The sequence below is a fragment of the Symphalangus syndactylus genome, chromosome 16 (genome assembly GCF_028878055.3).
Source record: "Symphalangus syndactylus isolate Jambi chromosome 16, NHGRI_mSymSyn1-v2.1_pri, whole genome shotgun sequence".
Taxonomy (NCBI): Eukaryota; Metazoa; Chordata; class Mammalia; order Primates; family Hylobatidae; genus Symphalangus; species Symphalangus syndactylus.
The window spans coordinates 79,274,207-79,299,602 of NC_072438.2; positions in this window are offsets into that span (position 1 = coordinate 79,274,207).

Below are 25,396 nucleotides of genomic sequence, written 5' to 3' on the forward strand. Positions count from 1 at the left end.
AGCAGTCTGGAAGGCCAAGGTGGGTGGATCACCTGAGGTCAGGAGTTCAAGACCAGCCTGGCCAACATGGTGAAACCCTGTCTTTACTAAAAATACCAAAATTAGCTGGGCGTGATGGCGGGTTCCTGTAATCCTGGCTACTCGGGAGGCTGAGGCAGAAGAATCATGTGAACCTGGGAAGCGGAGGTTGCAGTGAGCCAAGATCACGCCATTGCACTCAAGCCTGGGTGACAGAGTGAGACTCCATAATAATAATAATAATAATAATAATAATAATAATAATATACTTGGAGAGGGAAACATCTTCAATTCTTCTAGGATGTTTATGTCAATAATGCATATAGGTTAGGAAATACCAACTACTTAGTCATTAACAGCATCTTTCTTAGTTTGAAAATGTAAGAACATTTCCCTCTAGATTTGACTCACAAGTCTGAGAATAAAAATAATTTGCCCAGGGAGTGCTAAAGCAGTGTCTCATTGTGAAACGATCCTCCTAATTAGCACTTTATATGGAGGAACTAAAGAAAAGCCCTGTACATCTGGATTTCTGTTGCTGATATGTCAGTTATTGGGTGTATAGACTCTACAGACATTAAAAGATTTCCAATTTAAAGTGAGGCAGCTAAAGTGATTTCATTCAAGTTTTGAGGGATCTAGGAATGATAGGACACATGGATCTCTATTTCATTGAGAGGCTTATTCAAAATTTTGAGAAATAAGTTTGCATTAGTTTTGTACAATCGTAGAGATCATCTCTCTGGCTTTCAAGAAATTGACGTGACTAATCTTTTTTACTTTAGTCATTAATGTATTTTGAACTGACAGAAAGGGAAATAACCTAAAGAGTTAGAAAAGATATATATTTATAGTTGAGTTTTTCATTAGTAAATAAATCAAGGCTCATAATAAAGATAAGTTAAATCAGAAATTTAATATTTAGAACTCTTTCTACAATATACCAAGTAAAAGTTAATTTTCATCATACCTTTAGGTCCAAGGAACCCGATTAAGTGAAAATATATAGATGTTTGTTTTTTAAGTGTTTGGATTAAATTAGCCTGTCACCATTGATGAAATGTTATCACTTACATAGGTCAAAGCTCTCATATTGCCTGGCATGGTGCAACATTTTGTGTTAATACTCTGTGACACACTTTTGCATGCCTCTCAAACTATAATTTTGGTATTTATCTTATCTCATTTTGTATTTAAACTTTGAAGCATTTCTCACAGTTTCTAATCAACCAAATTTCCTCTTCTTTGTTTTTGCACATACATTTATGTATATTTTATTTATATCTTATATTTTTATTATCTATTAATGTCATTTAATAATATACTGGGTTTGAAGCACAAAGAAGAGATGATGTGTATTTTGCTCATCATGTTGAAACTAATGACCCGTGGCAAAGTTGAATTCCAGCATTTGATAAGAGTCATAAACTCTGACTACCTGGACTGGAGTCAATATATGATATGTTGAGACCAATTTAATCTACTCCCTGACCCTGTCATGTAGAGACATGTTGTCTCTAGATACATTTTTTCATATTTCAAAACACACTTTAATTTGACTCAAAGGAAGCACATTTGAAATACAAGTGATGTACTTGAATTTCATATAGCCCTTAATGTCCATGGATTAAATATTGGGCTAGAGAGAAGTTACTGATTAAGATGACTATATTCTTTTTATAACTAGTTGAGTTAATTATTGACATGGATGGTTTTCACAGGATCTCAACCATACGTAATCAATCAAAAGATTTAATTTCTATGTCTAAAGAAATGAGATAGATTGTCCTCATATATACCTATCACAAAGTTAGTGCAGTTGACCAAATTTTAAGGAGGCGATTTGCTATTCATAGCAGAACACATTTGTAGGTCAACTTGGAACTATTAGTAGCCTTCTCGGCCTCCTGGAATCTTGCATTTTTACTAGGGAAAGCTTCTGACAAATCAGGAAGCAAAGAAAACCTGGCACTTAGACACTTTCACATCTATTGTCTTTTTCTCTTTATTTGAGACTAGTCAATTTGTCAGTTACAAATGCAAACAGACTTCCCTTTATGTAATGCTTTCTATGGTCCTAAAAATAGTAAGACTTTCTGTTTGCCAGTACGTGAGGAGGCAACTACCATTTTCTTTTAGAATCATAATATGAAGGTTAATATTAAGTAGACTTTGCTGTAATTCCTTTTAAAGATACACTACAAGTCATTGAAATCTTTGTGGGGAAATTGACCCAAACATTCTATGTGAGTAATTCATAAATCAGAAACCAAGCTGTTTAAAAAGATTCTCAGATATGAATTGATACTGAGATTTGTTTCAGCACCATGATACACTTGGGTGGTTAGTAAGTAGTGTGGCCATATAATTTATCATCCAAACCTGTACATTTTAGAATGGATGGCGGTATTATTAATTGTGCAGGAAAACAACCATTACTGAGATGTCTGGGGCAAGCTAGAATGTATGGTCACCTAATTTGCCACATCATGAATTCTGCCAGTAGCTAGAAGACTTTGATGAGATTTGCATTTTAACAGGCAGAGCCACAGTCTTAGAAAAGTAAACCTGAGGTTAAGAGTTTCAGGTCAAAGTTATTTTGCATAATGTGATTTTCTTCTACAGAAACAATTTTTGAAATATTTAATATAGATTAACGTGGAAAAATCTGGCTACTCAAAACGTTTTCTACCCCTTAGTTTCTGTTGTACCTATTCGATTTGATCCAATAGTGTAAAAAGTGTGTGTGTGTGTGTGTATATGTATATGCGTGTGTGTATTATATATATATTTATGCATATTATGCATAGAGATTTTATTGTTTTGAAGCTAATTGACTTTGATTAGTATGAAAAGAATATCCCAGACTTGGCTCTTTATAATTCTATGATCCAATTAACTTAAATAATTGACCTAAATTATAAGTACACATAAAAAGTTGCTTCATAAATATTTTGTTTAGGTACCATAATATTTGGGATGTTTTGTTAGAAAATTAATATTGTTACAAATACATTATTAAATAATATAGAAAGTACTGATTTGTTTAATTTAATTTTGCTTATCACATCATCATTTATGTTTACTGACAGCATATTATATATACTATTTCCAGATGTTTTATATATGTATAATACAAATTCAAGTACATACTAAACATAAATTACACATCAATCTATCTTTTCCTCCTACAACTCATTGCCAAAAGCTTTTTTAAAAAACATCTCGGGCCAGGTGCTGTGGCTTATGCCTGTAATCCCAGCACTTTGGGAGTTTGAGATAGGAAGATTACTTGAGCCCAGGAGTTCTAGACCAGCCTGGGCAACATAGTGAGACCCTGTCTCCACAAAAAAAATTTAAAAATTAGCTGAATGATGGGGTGTGAACCTATAGTCCCAGCTACTCGAGAGGCAGAGGTGAGAGGATCACTTGCACCCAGGAGGCCAAGGCTGCAGAGGGGAGTGATTGTGGCACTGCAAACTCAAGCCTGGGTGACAGAGCAAGACCCTGTCTCAAAAAAAAAGAAAAAAAAGAAAAAGAAAAAGAAAAATCCCCCACCCAATAAGTTGATTAAACTTCTATTACATTTTACACAGAAAAGGTATCTCTGAATTATGGGGCAAGGAGCCCCATCTTATATAAAATTGAGATTTAACATTGCTATTAGTCCAAAGCAATTTTAATGTCATAGGCTGGTGGTCTGAAAAAGAATCCACATTACATTATCTGTACATTCTTTAATAGTGTAAAAATTATTATTAATGTTCAGAGTCCACTTTATTACGGTGGCAGGTCAATCTAACAGTTACTGTTTTTATGTTGCAATTGTGCGTTTACATCTATCTATTATATTAAGGGTATATATGTATAATTTTAAAAGATAGAGAGCATATCTACAATATTTTATAGTCTAACATATTTTTCTCAGTGCTGTTAACCTGTTATTTTGTGACAAAAATGATTGAGACATAATCAATTAGTATCAAATGCAGATTAACCAACATCCCAAAGTAAAATTTATTTACTTTGCAAATTAAATGGATATTTCATGTGCAAAACTTGTACTTAAAGTTAGTTAATAAATTTTTTTATGTTTTATCTTCATTATTTTTTAACAGGTAGATCTGCTTATGTATAATGCCTTCATAAGCATAGGTATTTTAAAATTTAATTATACATTTTTCATCTCTATAACCTGTATTATGGTCTAATTAGGTCTGTTTAGAAAAACTGTAATCATGTAATAAATGCCAGTGGTTTTAGTTTATCATTTTCATAGGTCGGTTAATTGAAGAAATGATTTCTTTTTGTTTTCTTTTCAGCATTGTGAAAAATGCACTCTGATATAAGGTATGAAATTAGAATACTATAGATTACAGGCTGAAGTGGGTTGTAAATCAACTTTCAATACTGTGAATATTTTATAGCAGGCATTTGCAAACTAAAATTCTGACATTTATACAGCAATGCATGCATAATTTCACTCTTATATGTCATTTCCCGGAGATGAAAGTAATTTTAACATGCAAGGTCAAAGAAATGATTACCTCTGACAAATAATAATAAAAGAAGCTAAGGACAAGTATCAAGAAGTAATTTAACATTTTTCTATTTTGCAGAGCATTTAATATCTAATGTACACCTTTAGATAAGACTAGGAAAGGTGAGGTAGGAAATCCTTGAGGTAATGTCGAGATAACTTCAAGGTAGATAAATTGTTCCTTTGATTTAATGGCTGCTATTGTTCCCTGGCCAAAACACAGTTGGAACTGTTCTTGTGGGATGGCAATATCTCCTATATCTGATAAATGGTATGACCAGGACAACCTCAGTCTCAGCAGGAAAGACATTGAACAAATTGTTAGCATGATTTACATAGAAGTTGTCAACAGCATCTGGGTTGCTCCGTGAAAGAATGATGGGTAACAGATGTTCTGGGAAATGCTACCATCTGCCCTTTCTCAAAATACATCCCCCGTGAAACAATGCGTTTGAATGGATGCCACTGAGATACCTTTCCTCGGAAGAGCTTAACCATCCTCAATATTTCAGTGTTAGTTGTAGCCATCACAAAAGCAAAACAGTCTGAAGATTGCAAATGCAATTAGGTCAAGGAAGCAGACAGGTCCTTGAAAAAGTCTTTAAGTTTAGCCACTTCGTTTGGAAAGGGATTGGCTGATGACTACCGAGTGCTTGTGCTAGAAAAATTCCACCAAGAGGTCAGAAACTCGACCTGTGCATATCTAGCCAGTGATGTTATACTTGTGGATTATTTAGTGATTTGTTCATATTCTACAGTGTCTTCACAATATTTTAAAACTATATGCTCTACAGTTCACAATAATGTAAATATAACCAGGAAAGTGAATATATAATTGAATAAATTGATAATAACTTTTGTATAAATGCGTTTAGTAATGGAGCCATGTGCTAAAGGTTAAATGCACAATGTTTAATCATTATTAGCAACAGTAAGAGGTCAAGGCTCTTAAAGGGAAAAAACCTTTAGCCATTTTCTTAACCCCTATCTTGCCAGTATGTATTATTTATTTTCATGGGGTTTTTTTTCTTCTGCAGAGATGGTGATTAGATTGGTGCTTGTTGTACCTGGGATCATACATGCAATTAAAGAAAAAAGACTTCTTAAAATCTAACCATATTTTTACGTCTACTAAACAGTTTTAGATACTGAATTATTAAGAAGAATATTATTCTTAAGCATGCAATTCAAAATGCAAAAAGCATTTATGATGTTTTCTTTCCTTTGTGGATTTAAGTCGGGTTTTACATCTTAATGTTTAAACTCCCTATACTTGTGATAATATATTCATTTAAAATAGAATGATAGATGTTCATCTCGACAGGCATAGAACAACATATATGACAATAGTGATATAGGCTCTGCTTAGTTTATTATAATTTATTAACGTATAGCTTTTATAGCGATCTTAAATAATTTTAAGAACTGAATGCCTTGAGAATGGTAAATGATACATTGGATATATTACACATTTATCACATTTAAATATTTCAAATTTATCTTACAAGTTTATTAGAGATGGCAGTATTAGAGTAACCAGAATATTAAGTTTATGAAAACAATTTATTCTTAGTAGTCATTCTGGATAAAAAGAAATAAGTTCTTCCTTTGGGTTGAATATGGCTTGTGAGAAGGTTTAACCAACCTGAGAGTAGAATCATCCGCCATCAGATTTATACAGGACCTTTGGGCAGAAGCTACTAAAAATGCAAAAATTATACGGGCGTGGTGGCGGGTGCCTGTAATCCCAGCTACTCGGGAGGTTGAGGCAGGAGAATCACTTGAACCCAGGAAGCATAGGTTACTATGAGCTGAAATCGTGCCATTGCACTCCAGCCTGGGTGACAGAGCAAGACTGCGTCTCGGGAAAAACAAACAAACAACAGAAAAAAAAACAAAAAAGACCAAAAAAACAAAAAACAAAACCTTTGTTAAAAAACAAAATTACATGCACACACTCAACACAGAAGAGCATTGGCCAGAGCATAGGGAAGAACATACATTTGAATGCCTTCAACCTAGCCCTAGGCGACTACCTTTTATGTTGGAATGCCAAAAATAACTTCTTACATCTTAACTTATATTTTAATCTCATGTTATCTTCTCATTTTTTCACCATTGCCTTTGATAAAATCTGGAAAAAAAACTGTAAACTGAATCATGGCAAATTAAAAGGAAGGGGTTAGGCACGCTGTCCTCTTTCTTTAGCTAAGTCTTTAAAAAATATATGAACCACCAGAGAATAACTAATTGTGTTACGCCATCACAATTTAGCTAATGCAGTTCAGCAAACACTAACTGAAAATCTAATTAATACTCCTGTGTGTTGGGAAGATACAAGTATAAACATACAATTCTTATTCACACATGGTAGGGCAGCGAGACAAGTCTTACATAGACATACATGTGGGTGCCCTAAAAATTAAGTTTAGATGATATATGTCAAATGAATTTCACAATTTGTTTTTGTTTGTTTGTATGTTTGTTTTTATCAGCAATAGAACCAGGAATTTCTTGACCATTTATGTATAAAAGTGAATAAATTTCACTAATTCTCTTATTTTCTCCTAGCCCTAAGACAGAAACAGACTTATTTGTCAAGATCTAAGATATATCATTAAAACTGCATATGCAAATACTGGAGATAAAGAAAGAATAGGGTGTGAATAATTATATATAGTTTATAAATAAAAGAACCAGATTCCATTATAAATCATCTCTTTATGATCATTACAATTTTAACAGCAACAGCTTATGTGGTTCTAATAACTTTTCAAGTGATTACAGATCATTAATCAAAGATATATATGATTCTTCAGTTTATATAATTCTAGCCTATAGCACAGTTCAAAGATGGATAATCTTTTATTAGTGATAACATGCAAGGTATATTAGATTGAGTGAAATGATGACCAACTCTATTCATCCCTCTTCTTTATGCCTGTTTTTGTCATATAACTTTTCAGTTTCTCTCCCTTAAGAGACTGAGTCTATTTCTGCAGACCTGGATTCTGAGTTCAGTCATGTAATTAACTTAAACCGATGTAATAGCTTTGGCAGGTTGACCCTCCATACCTTGGGTTCTGAAGCTGAGGATTCAACTAAGATAGAAAATATTCTGAAATAAAAAAGAAAAAAAAAGGTATAGCAATAAAAAAACACAAACAAAAATACAGTACAACAACTATTTGTATTAGGCATTGTAAGTAATCTAGAGATGATTTTAAGTGTGTAGGTTATACCAAATACTATGGCATTTTATATCAGAGACTTGAGCATCCACAAATTTTGGAATCTGTGGGGGACCCGGAACAAATACCACGTGGATACTGAAGGAGGACTGTATATGTGATGCATGCAGAGGCTTGAAAAAGTGCTTGTGGTGTTTGCACTTTCCCTTTTGCCTCTCTTGAATGATGTGATTCTCATGTCAATGCCCAAGCTCACCTGCTGGAGGATTGCAAATCATAACTTTTTCAAACTGTATTTCTCTAGTCTTGCCAGGCAAGGCTGTCTTAGGTCATTTGAAAGACAGATAATCCATAGATATGAGCCAACCAAAGACACGTGAGTGAGCCCAACTGAAATCAGGGGAATCCCCTAGATGTATAAGTTAAGTAACTGTTTATTGAAATACATCACTGAGGTTGTGTGATTGTTTTCTACATAGTATACTTGGGAGATAACTGATGTTCAGGTATGCAAAATTATTGTTATTTGTTTGTTGTTGTGGTGGTTTTGTTTTTGACCATCATAATGCTTTCTTTAGTGTAATTTGAATGGCTGTCCTTAGAAGGCTACACATTTTTCAATTAACTAAAGTGTCGATCATGTGCTGTTGTTTTGCACCTGGCCCAAATCACATGTTTACGTCATTTGGTTGGATTCTATAAACTTTTACTTTTACAGCCTTTGATCTTTACAGGTATTTTTAAATGTTTACTCCTTGGAAATAATAAAGCACTTGACACAGACTTTGATTTTGCAATCTAGTTCTCTATAAGCTAAAAAGTCTCTGGATCATCTGCCAAATAAATTATTTCTAGAATATATTTCAAGAATAAACTCACTTCTGATTGTAATAGTATGAAACCACTTTTTCATGAATAAATATTGTTTATAGTAATCAAATAAAAATCTAGTTATATAATTAATTCAGTTTAATTTATTACAATTTCCTTTCAGATGTAATGAAATAAACTATTTTTGATTTGCATTTTGAAGGTAGTTAAAATTGTTTCCCTTCCTTTTATTAATACATTCAACATGTTTTTCTAAAATGTTATGTTAGACAATAATAAACCAGCCTAGCAAACAGACCTGAATATTATTGCATAGATAACTTTCCAACTTTTTATGTGTTGTAAAGCTCTTTCCTAAGTGTCTTTTTCTGAACTGATTTAAACTTTACTAGTTCTTTTGTCTTCCTTGTTTTTCTCTGTTTCTTTCATTTGGAAAATGTGCTTATCCCATGAGTACATGCCTTGTGCTTAACAGTACAATACAAAGCTTTAAATGCCCCTACTTACAAAGAGGTTTCAACTGGTTAGGGGATGAACCTTTATATAAATGTACTTCTACATTTGTCTAAGTCACTCGTTTTATACTAAGACTAAAGTGTCTTGCACTGCTTTTGATTTCTTCAAATGGAGGGCTATCTCTGCTTAATCATGCACTTGCTTATCAACTCATTAAGGTTAGTGACTGTACATTACATCTCTTCACTTTTAACCTCTAGCATTCAGTTGCGCAGTTAATTCCAAGGCCCTAGAACTGTGTGTGACATGCAGTGGTTTCTTTGTATTATATAGTATGCATCTCTGGAGCCCAGCTTTTATGTTCCCTGGCCCCTTTGATTCCACCTATAGTTATGATGCAAATACCCTGCCTTTCTGCTGTCTGCCCTGGGGTCTTCCTCAATGCTGGAAGAACTCCCTCAGCCCAGAAAAGCATCCTCTGGGTGGTAGAAGATACCAGGATGGAGTCACATCTGTAAGACTCTAATTTGAGCCGGGAAAGCACAAAGGAGGAAGGCCCATGCTTGCATGTCTGAGATAAAACTGTCTCAAGGACTTTCTAAAATAACTCCACAAGAAATCACTCTATGTTTTTTATGCATTTAATGCTTCTCATGACCTACATTTTGCATGTGTACACATATCTCTATGACCGAGTTTGTCACTAAACGTTCATTCGGACTGCAGCAATTCAGATAAGATGCTCTCATAAGAATACTGGCTCAGTAACGGCATCTCCACCAATAAATTGATGCAAGCTCTGGCTTCGAGCCTCTGAAACCAACAAATGCTGTTTCCAAGCAGTTTGTGTGAATCTCTCCTTTTTGTTAAAAGAAGCTTGCTCTCACCTTCCCCTCTTCAGGTGTATCTGTGACTTGCTGTAGATCAGGGTTATAATCATCTTTGCCTACTTCTGATAAATTAATTAAATTAGGACATATTTTTCTCTTCTGTCTTTTTTTCGGCTGACATGCCGATGGGTACATCTCTCAACTGAGAAAGGAAGCCAGTGGTAAATAATGCATTCCTCCTCTGCTTCAAGTGCACAGTCCTATAAGGCATTCTGAATGCTTCTTAAAAGGTCCACAAACACCCCAAACTGTGCTATAGCAACAGTAACTACACAGTAAACATTCTGAACGTCGCTCCTTCCTCTTTTTATATTCAGCTGGGCTCATCCGCTATTGGCCTGCCTGCCAAATTTTCTCTCTAGTTTCAGGAGAAACCAAGGACACCCTTTAATAAATAATTCTTGACAAATAAATAAATTCACATTGTTCAGCAACATAATCTACAGTGAAGATAAGTGAATGTTCTCAAGCAAAAATGGCATTTGTCAACGTTAAAACCTAGGGTTCTGTAAGTTCATGATTGGTTGATCCAGTTATTAGGTTATACATTTAATATGGAACATGGAGGTGAGCAGACACAGTTGTCTCTGACTACTGAACCAACTATTAAAAATGATATCTTCTGGCTACATAAACATTTTAAGATGTTGCCAAATACTAATAAAAATGATGTGTTTGAACTGAGTTGAAGATCTTAAAAGGAAACATAAATTTCACATCAGGACTTTAGCAATTAATGACTCCTTAGCTCTGCCAAGTGAGTAGTTAAGCAGTCTTCCTTCTTTTACATACTATGAATTTATGGAGTAAATTTTTTCAAATGGTACAGCAATAAGGAGAGTAAATTATATGTTTCTTTAAAATTCAATTGATCTGAAGTAACACCCTGCTGAGTTATAGTATATTATTTTTCACAGGAAATGGGGTTCATCTGGGTGAAAGTTACCTTTGTTTAACTGTTGCTGATTACTGACAGTAATTAATTACTTAAAAATGACAAAAATAACTTCAATAGTTACATCGAATAGAAGTTATTTCCAATGACTCTTATAATGAGATATAAATATTTGAAGCTGTGTGTAATTTTTAAAAGTAATTTCAACTTACATTTTAGATTCAGAGGCTACAAGTGCAGATTTGTTAACATGGGTATATTGCATGATGCTGAGGTCTGGAATACAGGTGATTCCGTCACCCAGGTAGTGAGCATAATAACTGATAGATATTTCAGCCCAAACTTATTTTTGTGCATAATTTGCCTTTTTCTGTTTTCCTTTATATACTTTTTTTTTAAAAAAATTATACTTTAAATTCTAGGATACATGTGCAGAACGTGCAGGTTTGTTACATAAGTATACACTTGCCATGATGGTTTGCTGCACCCATCAACCCGTCATCTACATCTACATTACATCTACATCTACAATACAACCCGTATTTCTCCTAATGCTATCCCCTCCCCTAGGCCTCCCAACCCCCAACACGTCCCGGTGTGTGATGTTCCGCTTCCTGTGTCCATGTGTTCTTATTGTTCAACTATGAGTGAGAACATGTGGTGTTTGGTTTTCTGTTCTTGTGTTAGTTTGCTGATAATGATAGTTTCCAGCTTCATCCATGTCCCTGCAAGGGACACGAACTCATCCTTTTTTATGGCTGCATGGCATTACATGGTGTATATGTGCCATATTTTCTTTATCCAGTCTATCACTGATGGACATTTAGGTTGGTTCCAAGTCTTTGCTATTGTGAACAGTGCTGAAATAAACATACGTGTGCATGTGTCTTTATAGTAGAATGATTTATAATCCTTTGGGTATATATCCAGTAAGGAGATTGCTGGGTCAAATGGTATTTCTGGTTCTAGATCCTTGAGGAATCACCACACTGTCTTCCAAAATGGTTGAACTAATTTACACTCCCATCAACAGTGTAAAAGCTTTCCTATTTCTCCACCTATTCTCCAGCATCTGTTGTTTCCTGGCTTTTTAATGATGGCCATTCTAACGGGCGTGAGATGGTATCCCACTGTGGTTTTGATTTGCATTTCTCTAATGACTAGTGATGATGAGCATTTTTTCATGTTTGTTAGTGGCATAAATATCTTCTTTTGAGAAGTGTCGGTTCATATCTTTTGTCCACTTTTTAATGGGGTTGTATACTTTTTCTTGTAAATTTGTTTGAGTTCTTTGTGGATTCTGGATATTAGCCCTTTGTCAGATGGATAGATTGCAAAAATTTTCTCCCATTCTGTAGTTTGCCTGTTCACTCTGATAATAGCTTCTTCTGCTGTGCAGAAGCTATTTAGTTTAATTAGACCCCATTTGTCAGTTTTGGCTTTTGTTGCCATTGCTTTTGGTGTTTTAGTCGTGAAGTCTTTGCCCATGCTTTTGTCCTGAATGGCATTGCCTAGGTTTTCTTCTAGGGTTTTTATGGTTTTAGTTCTTACTTTAAGTCTTTAATCCATCTTTAGTTAATTTTTATATAAGGTGTAAGGAAGGGGTCCAGTTTCAGTTTTCTGCATATACTTTAGAATCAATCTTCTATGTGCCTAAAACATGTTTTTACACGTTTTCACTTTTAGAGCACGTGAGTAGAATTACAGTCAAATGTTAGGTTTATTTGTGTTTGAATTCTAATTTAATGCAAAAAATATAAAAACTAAATGAATACATATCCCCCTTTTGATATGTAACCAAAGTAAACAGCCCAACCATACACCAGTCAGCATGCATTTCCCCAATCTAAGCCCATAAAAACCCCAGGCTCAGTCTGGCAGCTGGCAATTTAAAGTAATTTAAAGTTCTATTTTTATTGAAACATCATCAAATTCCCTTCTCAATATCTTTTAGTCTTTGTATAAGTATTTTTACTAATAATTTTTATTAACATATCTGTTCTTTAATTATGCATAAATCATATACAGTGCTTATTAAAATGTTATAATTTTATTATATATTAGAGATAAGTTTACTAAAATATTGTTCTTTACCAAAAAGAATTGATATTAATAATCTATGAAAGTCACCACTGAGTAGTCAAATATTTTATCTATATTAAAAATAATATGAGCTAACTCTTAAGAAAAAACAAAAGGCCTTTCAAAACATTATTTCATAGTTAAATATTATATAACAGTCTTTTACATAAATATTTTTATTATCTAAGGAAAGATAATTTTATATTCCACATTCTTATCATATCACACATATCTCTTATGTTTCTAAAGTATAGTTATTTTTACCATTTGATATGACTATAGGTTGTTACATCTGGTTGAGATATAATAGAATTAGCTGCATGTATTTAAATACAGAGCCTTCTTTAAAATTTTTGCTAGTGTATAGTATTTTATATATTTTTTGTATATGGAATTAATTTGCTAAAATGCATCTATAGAAATGTATATAAAATTTATATTTCATGTCATGTTGGTTACCAAAGTAATATAGAAACCTTTAAAGATTGATGTCATCAGTCTATAAATGTATTTGTTTCTAGCATATTTAAAATAATTGCCTCAACATATTTTCTCATATGTTTCTAAATAATTCTCTTCTCAATTTTATGATCTCAAGTTTTTTAAAGTTATACCAATGGTAATTTTTTCTATTTTTAAATTAAAAATGAATGTGTAATTTCTTAAATAGTCCATCTGTATCTTTGAGAGTGCTGATGCATATTAACTTTGTGTTGTAGCACAACAGATAATCAGTTATTTGTAGTGTACATGATGCTATATTATATGATTTATGTCATAAAAACATTGTATTACTTGCTTGAAATTGAATACACTTATGTTATAATAAAAATTTAGTTTTGTAAAAGTAATTAAAAATTGGAATGATTATTTATTTTGGGAATACAGATAATGAAGAAGAATATTTTCAAACCATTAAACAATTTTTAATATTTAGTAGACAACATTTAATATAATAGCAAAATTGAGTTTTTTAATGATGTCCTCAGTTCATTGTATTAAAAGAGTATCTCGTTGGGAAAAATATGGGAAGCATTATATGAATGTAAATTTGAGCATACAAAATTGATAGATCCATTGTAAGATTAATATCCAAATAACAAAAATATCCAAACATTCAAATAATAAAAATATCCTATCCAAACTTACCAAATATTAAAAATAATACAAATATTAAATATATATTTAGAAAGAAAATATTCGAATTTCACTATTGAGGCAGAAAAGTAGTATAGGTGTGGCAGACAATTTTCTTTATCCTTGTTACTTATAGAATAACATTTCATTTTCTGTTTTGTCTTTAAAAATATTTCCTTTGCTCCTTTGTAGAAGATATATATTTATTTTCCAAGTTATATTTTAAGTTTTTAGAAATATCTTTTCATTATATTAATGGCAAGAAATTTATTCTATCTTATTCTAACCTGATCCTTAATTTCATAATATCTAGAATTTTAGGAACAGATTAGTAATACAATTTTTGTGGTCTGTATACATGTATTTCAGTATTTTTATATCATAAGTACAGGATATTGATATGTGTGTACATATAAATACACTATATTTAGGCTTTTATTTTAAATAGGGCTTTTTGTTTGTTCATTTTAGTCACTGCAAATTCATTTAAAATGTAAGGTCTTCCGCAGTCAGTATTTTAGATGGTTAAATATATGAAATATTTTATAGGCTCTTCCACCTCTGAGAATTTAGTCTTTGCTTTTTCTTTAAAGGACTGTTTAGTAGCATCATGTGATTCTTTTGCCTTTATTTAACTGCAGTATTCCTCTAAGTGTTCTTTTAACCTAATTTTTCTCTTAAGAATATTGTATTTCAGTACATATAGGTTAAATTTTCTCCTAACTATTGTATGATATTTACAAATATAGGTTGACCAAACTTTAATTAGCAAGTTCCTTATTGATGTGCATTTAAATTTTTTCCATTTAATTATAGTAATTGTTAGAAACAATTCAATTTCATTTTGCACATTCTTTGATGTGGTCCTAAAGGAGTAATTTATTTATTTTATTTTGAGATTACTGCCAAATTGCCTTTCAATTTGGCCATAACATTATACTCTACCAGCAGTAAGTGACTGCTTGTTTTCTAATTCTTCAATGAATACTGTAATCAGAATGTTAAAATGTTGCCCATCTAATGGTTGGCAACATGATTTGTTTTTATAAATTGTTATTTATATATTATTACTGATGAGAACACCATTTCTCACATTAATTAGTCATTCGGGTTCTTTTTTTCTTGTAGTTGGCCTTTGGCTTTTATTCTTGTTTTGATCTAGATAAATACATCAGTATTATTCTTCATAAATTTTTCACTTTTGTCTATTTGGAAAGCTTTCTTAACCTTAGGCTACAAATATATTATTGTTCCTTTCTATTTGTAGTATGTTTGGCCTTAGTTAGTTTTTATTTATAAGATATTTGGAATTTGTCTTTAGCATTTATTTCATTTTGGGTGATATATACATTTTCACAAAAGTTTTTATTTATAAGGTATTTGGAATTTGTCTTTAACATTTATTTCCTTTTGAGTGATATACTCATTTTCACATAGAATAACTTATGTCATAAGGTTTTAAGGTTACTGTATAAAAAACTATATATTGTATTCTTATTTTAAAGTTATTCTTTTTTTTTTTTTTTGAGACAGAGTCTTGCTCTGTCGCCCAGGCTGGAGTACAGTGGCGCAATCTCGGCTCACTGCAAGCTCCGCCTCCTGGGTTCACGCCATTCTCCTGCCTCAGCCTCTCCGAGTAGCTGGGACTACAGGCGCCGCCACCACACCTGGCTAATTTTTTGTATTTTTAGTAGAGACGGGGTTTCACCGTGGTCTCGATCTCCTGACCTCGGGATCCGCCCGCCTCGGCCTCCCAAAGTGCTGGGGATTACAAGAGTGAGCTACTGCGCCCGGCCCTCTTTCACTATTTTTAAATTTTACTTTAAGTAAAATAAGAACTTTACTTGAGTTCTGGAATACATGTGCAGAATGTGCAGGTTTGTTACATAGGTATACATGTGCCATGGTGGGTTTGCTGCAGCCATCAACCTGTCATGCATTAGGTGTTTGTCCTAATGCTCTCCCTTCCCTTGTCCGCCACACCCCAACAGGCCCTGGTGTGTAATGTTCACCTCCCCGTGTCCATAACCCCTCCCTGTGTCCATGTGTTCTCATTGTTCAACTCCCACTTATGAGTGAGAACATGCATTGTCTGGTTTTCTGTTCCTGTGTTAGTTTGCTGATAATGATGGCTTCCAGCTTCATCCATGTCCCTGCAAAGAACATGAACTCATATTTTTATGGCTGTATAGTATTCCGTGGTATATATGTGCCACATTTTCCTTATCCAGTCTATCATTGATGGGCATTTGGGTTGGTTCCAAGTCTTTGCTATTGTAAATAGTGCTGCAATAAACACATGTGTGCTTGTGTCTTTACAGTAGAATGATTTATAATCCTTTGGGTATATATCCACTAATGGGATTGCTGGGTCAAATGGTATTTCTGATTCTAGATCCTGAGGAATCACCACATTGTCTTCCACCATGGTTGAACTAATTTACACTCCCACCAACAGTTTAAAAGTGTTCCTGTTTCTCCACAGCCTCTCCAGCATCTGTTTCCTCACTTTTTAAATAATCTCCATTTTAACTGGTGTGAGATTAGTATCTCATTGTCTTTCACTATTTTTAATGTCTCTTGAAGACACTTAGTTTTGGAGTCTTCATATATCATTGTGATATCATTTCCCTAATGAAAAAGTTACCCAAAGTATTTAATTTTCAATATAAACCAAATTTCATAAAAATACTGTTAATTCCCATATTTTTCTATTTTTAAATTTCATTGTATACTGTTTTTCCTTTTAATCTATTTTTTATTCATTTAAAATTCCTGGGCTATGCTATATTCAATAATATTTTTTAAAGCTATTCTATAACACGGCAGTATAGCAAAGTCATAAAGAAATAGCAGTAGCCACATTTTTAATGTTAACTCCACTCTGTTATTGTTCTAAATCCTCTTTACATGTATCTATAACTTACAAAAAACAGATGAGATTCTAACCAATTTATAGATAAGAAAACCCAGATTAAGTGTAGACTAAGAGGGTATAAGTACCTTCTCTCAAATTACAAGAGCTTGGTCTATTTGACACATATGGCAGGGCTCTAACCCTTTATTGGTGCCATTTCTGTTAACGGGATCTTAGTCATCTCAACAAATATGTAATTCCCTTTAAAATGTTCATTGCTGGAAGAATGTATAGCACCGTAACCTGCAATTATTTGTTCAGAAACAACAAAATCCTGAGAGCCCATTTTACCTCCGCATGAAAGAAACCAATATTACAGTGTTAAAATGTTTCTTTATTCAAAAGAAATTCAGTAGTCTTTTAATTTTCAATTTCTTTTTTTTTTTTTTAGAAATTGCACCTTTTTTTCTATGTTAGGACAAAGAGAAAGGGAAAAATTAATTTTGTTGACATAAATAAAATCATATATTAACTCTTTATAATTTTTAGTTTACAAAGAGCAAAACATAATGAGGTGTATTAAGAACAGAAGCAATCAAAGAGACATAAAATTGATAATTGGCCTTCTGTGTATGCATATCAACTATGCCAAATAGACTATTTAAAACTATTTACCACTTTCTGAGTAATTTGTAGATAATTCTATTCTGGTGAGTTATAAAATAAATTCAAATCATAAAGAAATAAAGCATACCTAGAGAAATATTATGTACTTTACAGTAGTGGCAATAGAGTAAGTCAACATGGGTAGCTTAAGAACTGTGGTTTACCATACTTGTAGAAATAAATAACACATTAAAACTCTTTGTGATACCTTTGATGTACTTCTGATGTGTTCCACTTTCTACTTTGTAAGTGGACCAGTGAGAGTTATGGAAGCTTTAGCAAAGAGAAAAGCCAACAGATATAGAAAATGGAGGAATGTATACACTGTAAAAACAAAAATAAAAAAAGAAAGAAATAAGGAAAGAATAAAGGGAGGAAAAAAGGATTGGAAGAAGGAAAGAAGTAAAAAAGGAAGAAAAAACAAAAAGAAAAAAAATAGAGAAGAATGTAAGCATATAAATCATATCAGTGATCATATATATTAAGTACTGTCAGTACCCACTCCTGATCTAATGGATGCTAATTTTCCTTCCCATTGAGCCTAAATATGTCATTCGTCCAGATAGCTCTCTTAATTACACGATACGAGATAAGTCCTACTCGTCACTCCGAGTTATTAAGTTTCTTTTTATCAATAATTTAATGTCTTGTTGAAAAGAAAATTAAGCAAACAATCCCATCAACAATAACAATAAAAATAGTAACATTTAATCACATTAAATGTAAGAATGAATTTAACCAAAGAATTAAAAAACTTATATACAGAAAATTATAAAATACTAATGAAGGAAATTACAAAATACACAGATGAATGGATTATATTAGTGTTCATGGATTAGAATAATTGATTTTTTTAAAGACATAATTTCCAATTCCAAAGCAAGTTAGTGTTGTTAAAAAGTCCATACTACTCAAAATGATCTAAAGATTTAACACAATCCCCATCAAAAACCCAATGGCATTTTTTATAGAAATTGAAAAAATTATTTAAAAATTCATATGGAATCATGCAAAACGCTGAATATCCAGATCAATCTTGAACAAGAAGAATAATGCTGGAGGCATCACATTTTGTGATTTTAAGACATATTACAAAGCTACTGTAATCATAACATATGGGATTGACATTAAGACATATAGAACAATGGAACAGAATAGAGAGCCTAGAAGTATATCTGCACATCTATAGTCATCTGATCTTTAACAAGCATAGAAAGAATATGTGAAAGAAAAATAATGGTATCTTCAATGAATTGGGCGATAGGAAAATGGTATTTGGAAAACTGAATATTCAAATGAAGAAGAATGAAATTGGTTGGATTTTTATCTCACACCATCTACAAAAATCAACCCTAACTGGATTAAAGACTTAAACGTAAGACCTGAAACTGTAAAACTACTAGAATAAAACAGAAAAAAATGTTTCTTGAAATTTGTCTGTACAATATTTTGGATCTGACACCAAAGGCATAGGAAACAAAAACAAAGATAGACAAATGGGATTGCTTCAAATTAAAAAAGCTTCTTCATAGCAAAAGAAATAATTAACAAAGTAACAAGGAAAACTATTGAATAGGAGAAAATATTTGTAAAACGTACACAATCATACATTGGTTAACAATGAAAACAGATTCTATGAAATTTATTGTTAGGTGATTTCATCATTATACGACATCACAAATTGTACTTAAACAGAACTAAATGGTACAGCTTACTACACACCTAGGCCGTATGGTATAACCTATTGCTCCTATGCTACAAAACTTTACAGTATTTTACTCTACTAAACACTGCAGACAATTGTAACTCACTGGTAAGCATCTATGTATCTAAACATACCTAAACAGAAAAGGTATAGTAAATATACAGTATTATAATCTTATGGTACTTCCATCAGATGTGTAGTTAATCATTTACTGAAACATCTTTATGTGGTGCACGACTGTATCAATAATGGGTTGATTATAAACATACATAACGAACTCATATGACTTACAAGCAAAAAGCCAAATAACTCAATTAAAAAATTGGCAATGGGCTTCAGTACACATTCCTCAAAAGAAGACATATAAATGGTCAACAGGTATATGAAAAGGTGCTTAGTCTCATTCATCATCAGGGAAATGCAAACAAAAACCATAATGAAATATCACTTCATACCTATTAGAGTGGCTATTATCAAAAAGAGAAAACAAGTTTTGGAGGGGATGTAGAGAAAAGGGAAGTGGAGTTTGCATACTCTTGGTGGGAATGTCAATTGGTATAACCATTGTGAAAAACATGGTGGAAGTTCCACAAAAAATTAAAAATAGAAGTACATAAAGATCCAGCAATCCCACTTCTTGTTGTATATTACAGAGTAATAAACTCAGGAGCTCCAAGAGATATCTGTACTCTTATACTTACTGCAGCATTATTCACAATAACCAAGATATGGAAACAACATAAATGTTCACCGACAAATGAATGAATTAAAAAATGGATATGCACATGCAATGGAATATCATTCAGCTTTAATAAAAGAGAAGTTTTGCCATTTGCAACAACATGGATTACCTTGGGTGACATTATGGTAAGTAAGATAATCTAGACATAAAAGACAAATACTGCATGGTTTCACTTATATATAGATTCTAATGTAGTTGAACTCATAGACACAGAATAAAAATAGTGGCTATCAGGGGATGAGTGGATGAAAACATGCGGAGATGTTTGTCAACGGGTACAAAGTTTCAGTTATGTAAGATAAATTCTGAAGATCTAATGTATGGCAATGTGACCATAGTTAACAACATGGTATCGTACATTTAAAATTTGCCAAGAAGGTAGGTCTTAACTGTACTTTACACACAGAGTCACACACACATTCACTTATGCATGTGTACACACAAAAGAACAAAAAAAAGCAAGTATATGTGGTGTTGGATATGCTAATCAGTTTGACTGTAGTGAATATTTAATAATGTACATGTATTTCAAATCATCAAGTTTTACACCTTAATTATATACAATTTTGAGTTGCCAACTACACCTCATATTGAAAAACAATTTATTGCCTTGTTAAGTGTATTATTCCATTTTCACGCTGCTGATAAAGACATACCTGAGACTGGACAATTTACAATAGAAGGAGATTTAATGGAATTACAGTTCCACATGGTTGGGGAAGCTTCACAATCATGGTGGAAAGTGAAAGGCACGTCTCACAGGGTGGCAGACAAGAGAAGAGAGCTTGTGTATGGAAACTCCCCTTTTTAAAACCATTAGATCTCATGAGACTTATTCACTGCCACAAAGACGGCACAGGAAAGACCTGCCTCCATGATTAAATTACCTCCCACTGGGTCTCTCCCACAATACCTGGGAATTCAAGATGAGATCTGGGTGGGGAAATAGCCAAATCATGTCATTAAGTGACTTTCTTTGTATATTAAAGAGTAACCTTATTGTTCAAATGTTGTCATTTTGTTGTTTTGTGTGTTTGTTTAATTGAGATGATAATTGATAACATAAGATTTACCCTCTTAACAAATTTTAAGTGTATAGTACAGTATTAACTATAAGCACAATGTTATACATCAGATCTCTAGTATGTATAATACTAATATTGCATAACTGAAACTTTATACCAGGAAGCTAACTGTAGTAGAAATGATTTTGGAAAGTGTATCTCTATATAGTCACAAGGATATTAAAAGAAAGAGAAGATTGCCATGGGATTAAAAACAAGGGCTTATGCGATTATATCTGTATTTTAAAAAAAGCAACAAACAATGTAAAAAAAGCCAACAACATTTGAGGAGTTTCTTTTTAAATGTTGTTTTTTGTCTCTTTTAAATGATAAAATGGCATGAGCCTATGTTTCTAATCTCATGATAATCTTCATTTTTCTTCTGCTATCTCTGTGAATATAGACAGATATATTTTCTAAAATCATTTTCACTACATCTGCCTTCCACATGAAGAGGATTTGAGAGTTATTAAGAGTTTACCAGACAGTCCGACACAGTCAACAATGTCACACTTAGGTACCTCTCCTTTCCTATTGATGCCTTTTCGTGAAATGGTAACCTTATAAAATTACTTTCCTGGAGGTCTGAGGAAGTCCCTGGACATCATTTTCCTCTATTCTCTTCTTATTTTATTTTTTTTATTTATTGTTTGAGACAGGGTCTCACCTGTCACCGAGGCTGGAGTGCAGTGGCACAATCACGGCTCACTGCAACCTCTGCCTCCTGGGTTCAAGGGATCCTCCCACCTCAGCCTCCAGAGTAGCTGGGACCACAAGCAGACACCACTACACCTGGCTATCAACATTATTTTCTTAAAAAAATTTATTCATTCAGTTATATCACTAATACATTCTAATAATTTCTGAACAATTCTTTATACCATGGGGGCCACAAATGTTTCATAATGCAGATTGTTTTTGGATTTTAACATATTAATAAGTGGCATATACATCTCAAGTTCATTAAAACTTTCATTAAAAGCGTTCTATAATAAAATGTTCTCATATTGCAGGTGATTATGAACAGTCATACTATGTGAGCTAAATATTTGCTATGAGAAGACTCATGCAGATGCAGGGCTGCTTTTAACTGCCAAATTAGCTGTACAAAACTTTCAATGACAACAACAGCAACAACAACAAAAAATCTTTTGGTTTTCAAAATTTTCAGGGTGTTGGGATTGCAACTGTGATATTGAGAAACATATTATTAAAAAGGAGATTTAAACTTTATCAAACTCTTTTCTTATTAAAAGTGCTATTTGATCATTCAAACCTACACATTATCTAGATTCTAATTATATAGGCAATTAAATTATTTTACGACTTTTTACATTTAAGTAAATAGAATGTAGACAAAGGTAGCATATTATTTATTTCATTCACATGAATACATGGGTCAAGGTTTACTATGGTTTGTGTTTTCCTCCCCACTCAGTATAGTGTTCCTTAAATGGATTTTTACTTAAAATCCATGCAAAGCAATGAAATTCCACAAGACCATATGAGTGTTTTCTGGTATGTATGCCGAATTATATCCTGAATTTTTAAAAACATATATTAACAAATAAATGTATTGCCTGGAAGAAAGGTGATATTGAACTGAAGAACCAACATTTTGGCAAAGCATCATTACCCATAGGAGTCTCATTAAATGCTTTGGCACAAAAATTGGGTAAACAACATGTGGTTTAGCAAATTTATTTTAGCCTCCAGGGGAGGACTTTAGCATAGGGAGAACAATATGGAACATTAACTTTTACTGTGTTTGTCAAATGGTCATTGCTATTTTATGGAGATGAGGACCCAGGTAATATTACAAAGTTTCCCAAGTAAAATGATCTCAAGCATGCAGGCATTTGATATTAGATGCTTTACTATTATTTCTGCTAACATCCTCACTCTCCACACTGGGAGTGTGGGATAAAGCAGTGTGTTATAATTTATCACATTTAAATTTTTGTTATGTTTTCTTCTTATGAATTCACTATAGAACACAACTTCCTAATTAAAATCTAAATTTAATGTGATCACCGCCACATTTTATTATGTTTCTTTTAATCTCTAGATTTTGTCTTTTTCTCTCACCCCCTATTGAAATAAACAAAGTCCACCCAAATGAGAGCTGGCAGAAGCTGTTTTCAGAGATTCAGAGGCAGGCAGGTGAATGTGAAGGCTTTAGGGTGAAAAAAAAGGGAAGGCTTCAGTCATGCTCTGAAAGAAGGGTGTCATGGGGAAGTTGAAGGAGGGCAGACTCAAAGGAGAACATTATTTTGTGACTGCTCAAGTGGTGGTGGGGCTCCTGCCTGTGGTGGGGAGTTGCAGGGCTTGGGGCTTGACTTTCTCTGGTTGGTCCTAAGTTGCAAGTAAGCGAGAAAGGGGAGAAAGTTTTTGATCAAGTCCTGACCTTTCTGAGCCACTGCTTCGGAGGTCGTGGTTTGGTTCTGGACTGGTTGCTACAGTGGTTATGGGTCAGGGCTCTGTTGGCCTGTGTAGACTGCTCATTGTCCACTTGTACAACCAGTGTCTCTTTAGGCCTTTATACATGCACCACTGTGACACAGATTCTCAGCAGTGGACAAGGTTTAGGAGTTCAGTTGCTGACCCCATCCCTCTCTGCTTTGAGAATCAATCACACAATTGATTCCGCTGTTTTACATTTTAGATAATAGAGTAGAAATTTTTTTTTTAACTGTTTGAGTTTAGAGAGTATGTAGTTGGCTTAAAGTCATATAATTTGCAAATTTAAAATTTAACTGCTTCAAACTCTAACAAAGGATCACCCTTTTTTGTTTTAACCATAACTATATGGTAGATGACCACAGCAAAAACAGACAGAAATCCGTAAGGATAATTCGTCTAAGCTAATTATAGTTAAAGCATTACTGACTTATAAAACTCAGGATTATGCTCTCAAAAGCAATTACGTTTATATTATTTTTATTTAAAATATATATTGCATGTAATATAAACTATACATACAATATATTGAACTATATGGAAAATTGAAACTATGAAATCCCGTACTGGGCTGCACCTCTTTTATTGACTACTATTTTCTTACCACATTTGGTGACAACAGCTTACATGCTCTCAATCACATTCAATGGTTCTTAATCAGTTCTCCTACCACTCTCCTCCACACACTGACATATACATCAATTATTCATGTCTATTATCCTTTATCGGCAAAAACTGATTCAGACAAGAAGCAGCACATAGTTTCTTCTATGTGGAAAAAATAAACTATTTTTTTAATATCAGTAATCTTGCCTTAGAGTTCCTTCGTGAGTTTTGTTTTTCTGGATTATCTGTTTTCTTCACTTAATCTTCAAGGTAATAAATTCTTAATGTGCTGAGTTTATTATTTCTGTGTGGAAGATTTTTTTTTCACATTCTCTTCATTCGACAGCTTTGAAACATGGATCAGCTCCTATGTTAGGTGCTATAAGTAAATCTACAGCACTTATAGTCATGGAGATTTGTCATTTTCATATTGGTATTTTCTTTTAAAACATATTTAGAAAGTACTTATATAAACATAGAACTTAATATTTTTTCACATATTCTTAATTTTTGTCCTAATCTGAGCCCTCAAATTTGTGGCTGTTTTAGTTACCATTGTTATTTTTGTCTATGTACTAACATTATAAACTTGAAGTAACAAAAGCATTCTCAATTATTACAATCACTAATTGTCTTTAAAAAAGGGGGGTTACAAGTGGTTCAGTAGACAAATATATTTTGTGGTGTATAGTGCAAAGGAAAAAGTCTGCCAAAATAACTTCGCAAAATATATCTTAATTACTTTGCTGATTTTAACATATGTTCACAAATTCTTTGCTGGTCTTTCCTCCAGGAGGTGGGCTTAATTGCCCTCCCCTTGGGTGTGAGTTGGACTAACTCCCTTCTAAAAACAGAATGGGCAAAAGGTAAAAAGATAATTTTGTATCAGAAAAATCTAGCAGACACTACTACAACTAAGTGCTCAAGCTTAATATCACCAGTGGTAAGTATGTGAATTTAATCTTCCCCCTGATAGGCCGCTATGAGTAGGGCACTTCACTTTTCTGACATTGTCTCAACATTCCTAATGATACAGACAGGGAAATACTGGGTAGAAGAGGGTGGGTCCCTAGCGAGGGCTCCATCTTCAAGGCTGGGAGGCCCTGATGAGAACTTCACATCCCTATTTTCCCACCCAAAAGTTGCTTTTTGGCTCACAACACGCCCCCCACCCCCGATATCTTGTGCCTATATAAACCCCAGACCTCAGCTGGCAGAGAGACAAGCAGCTGAACATCTAGAAGAGAGAAAGCAAC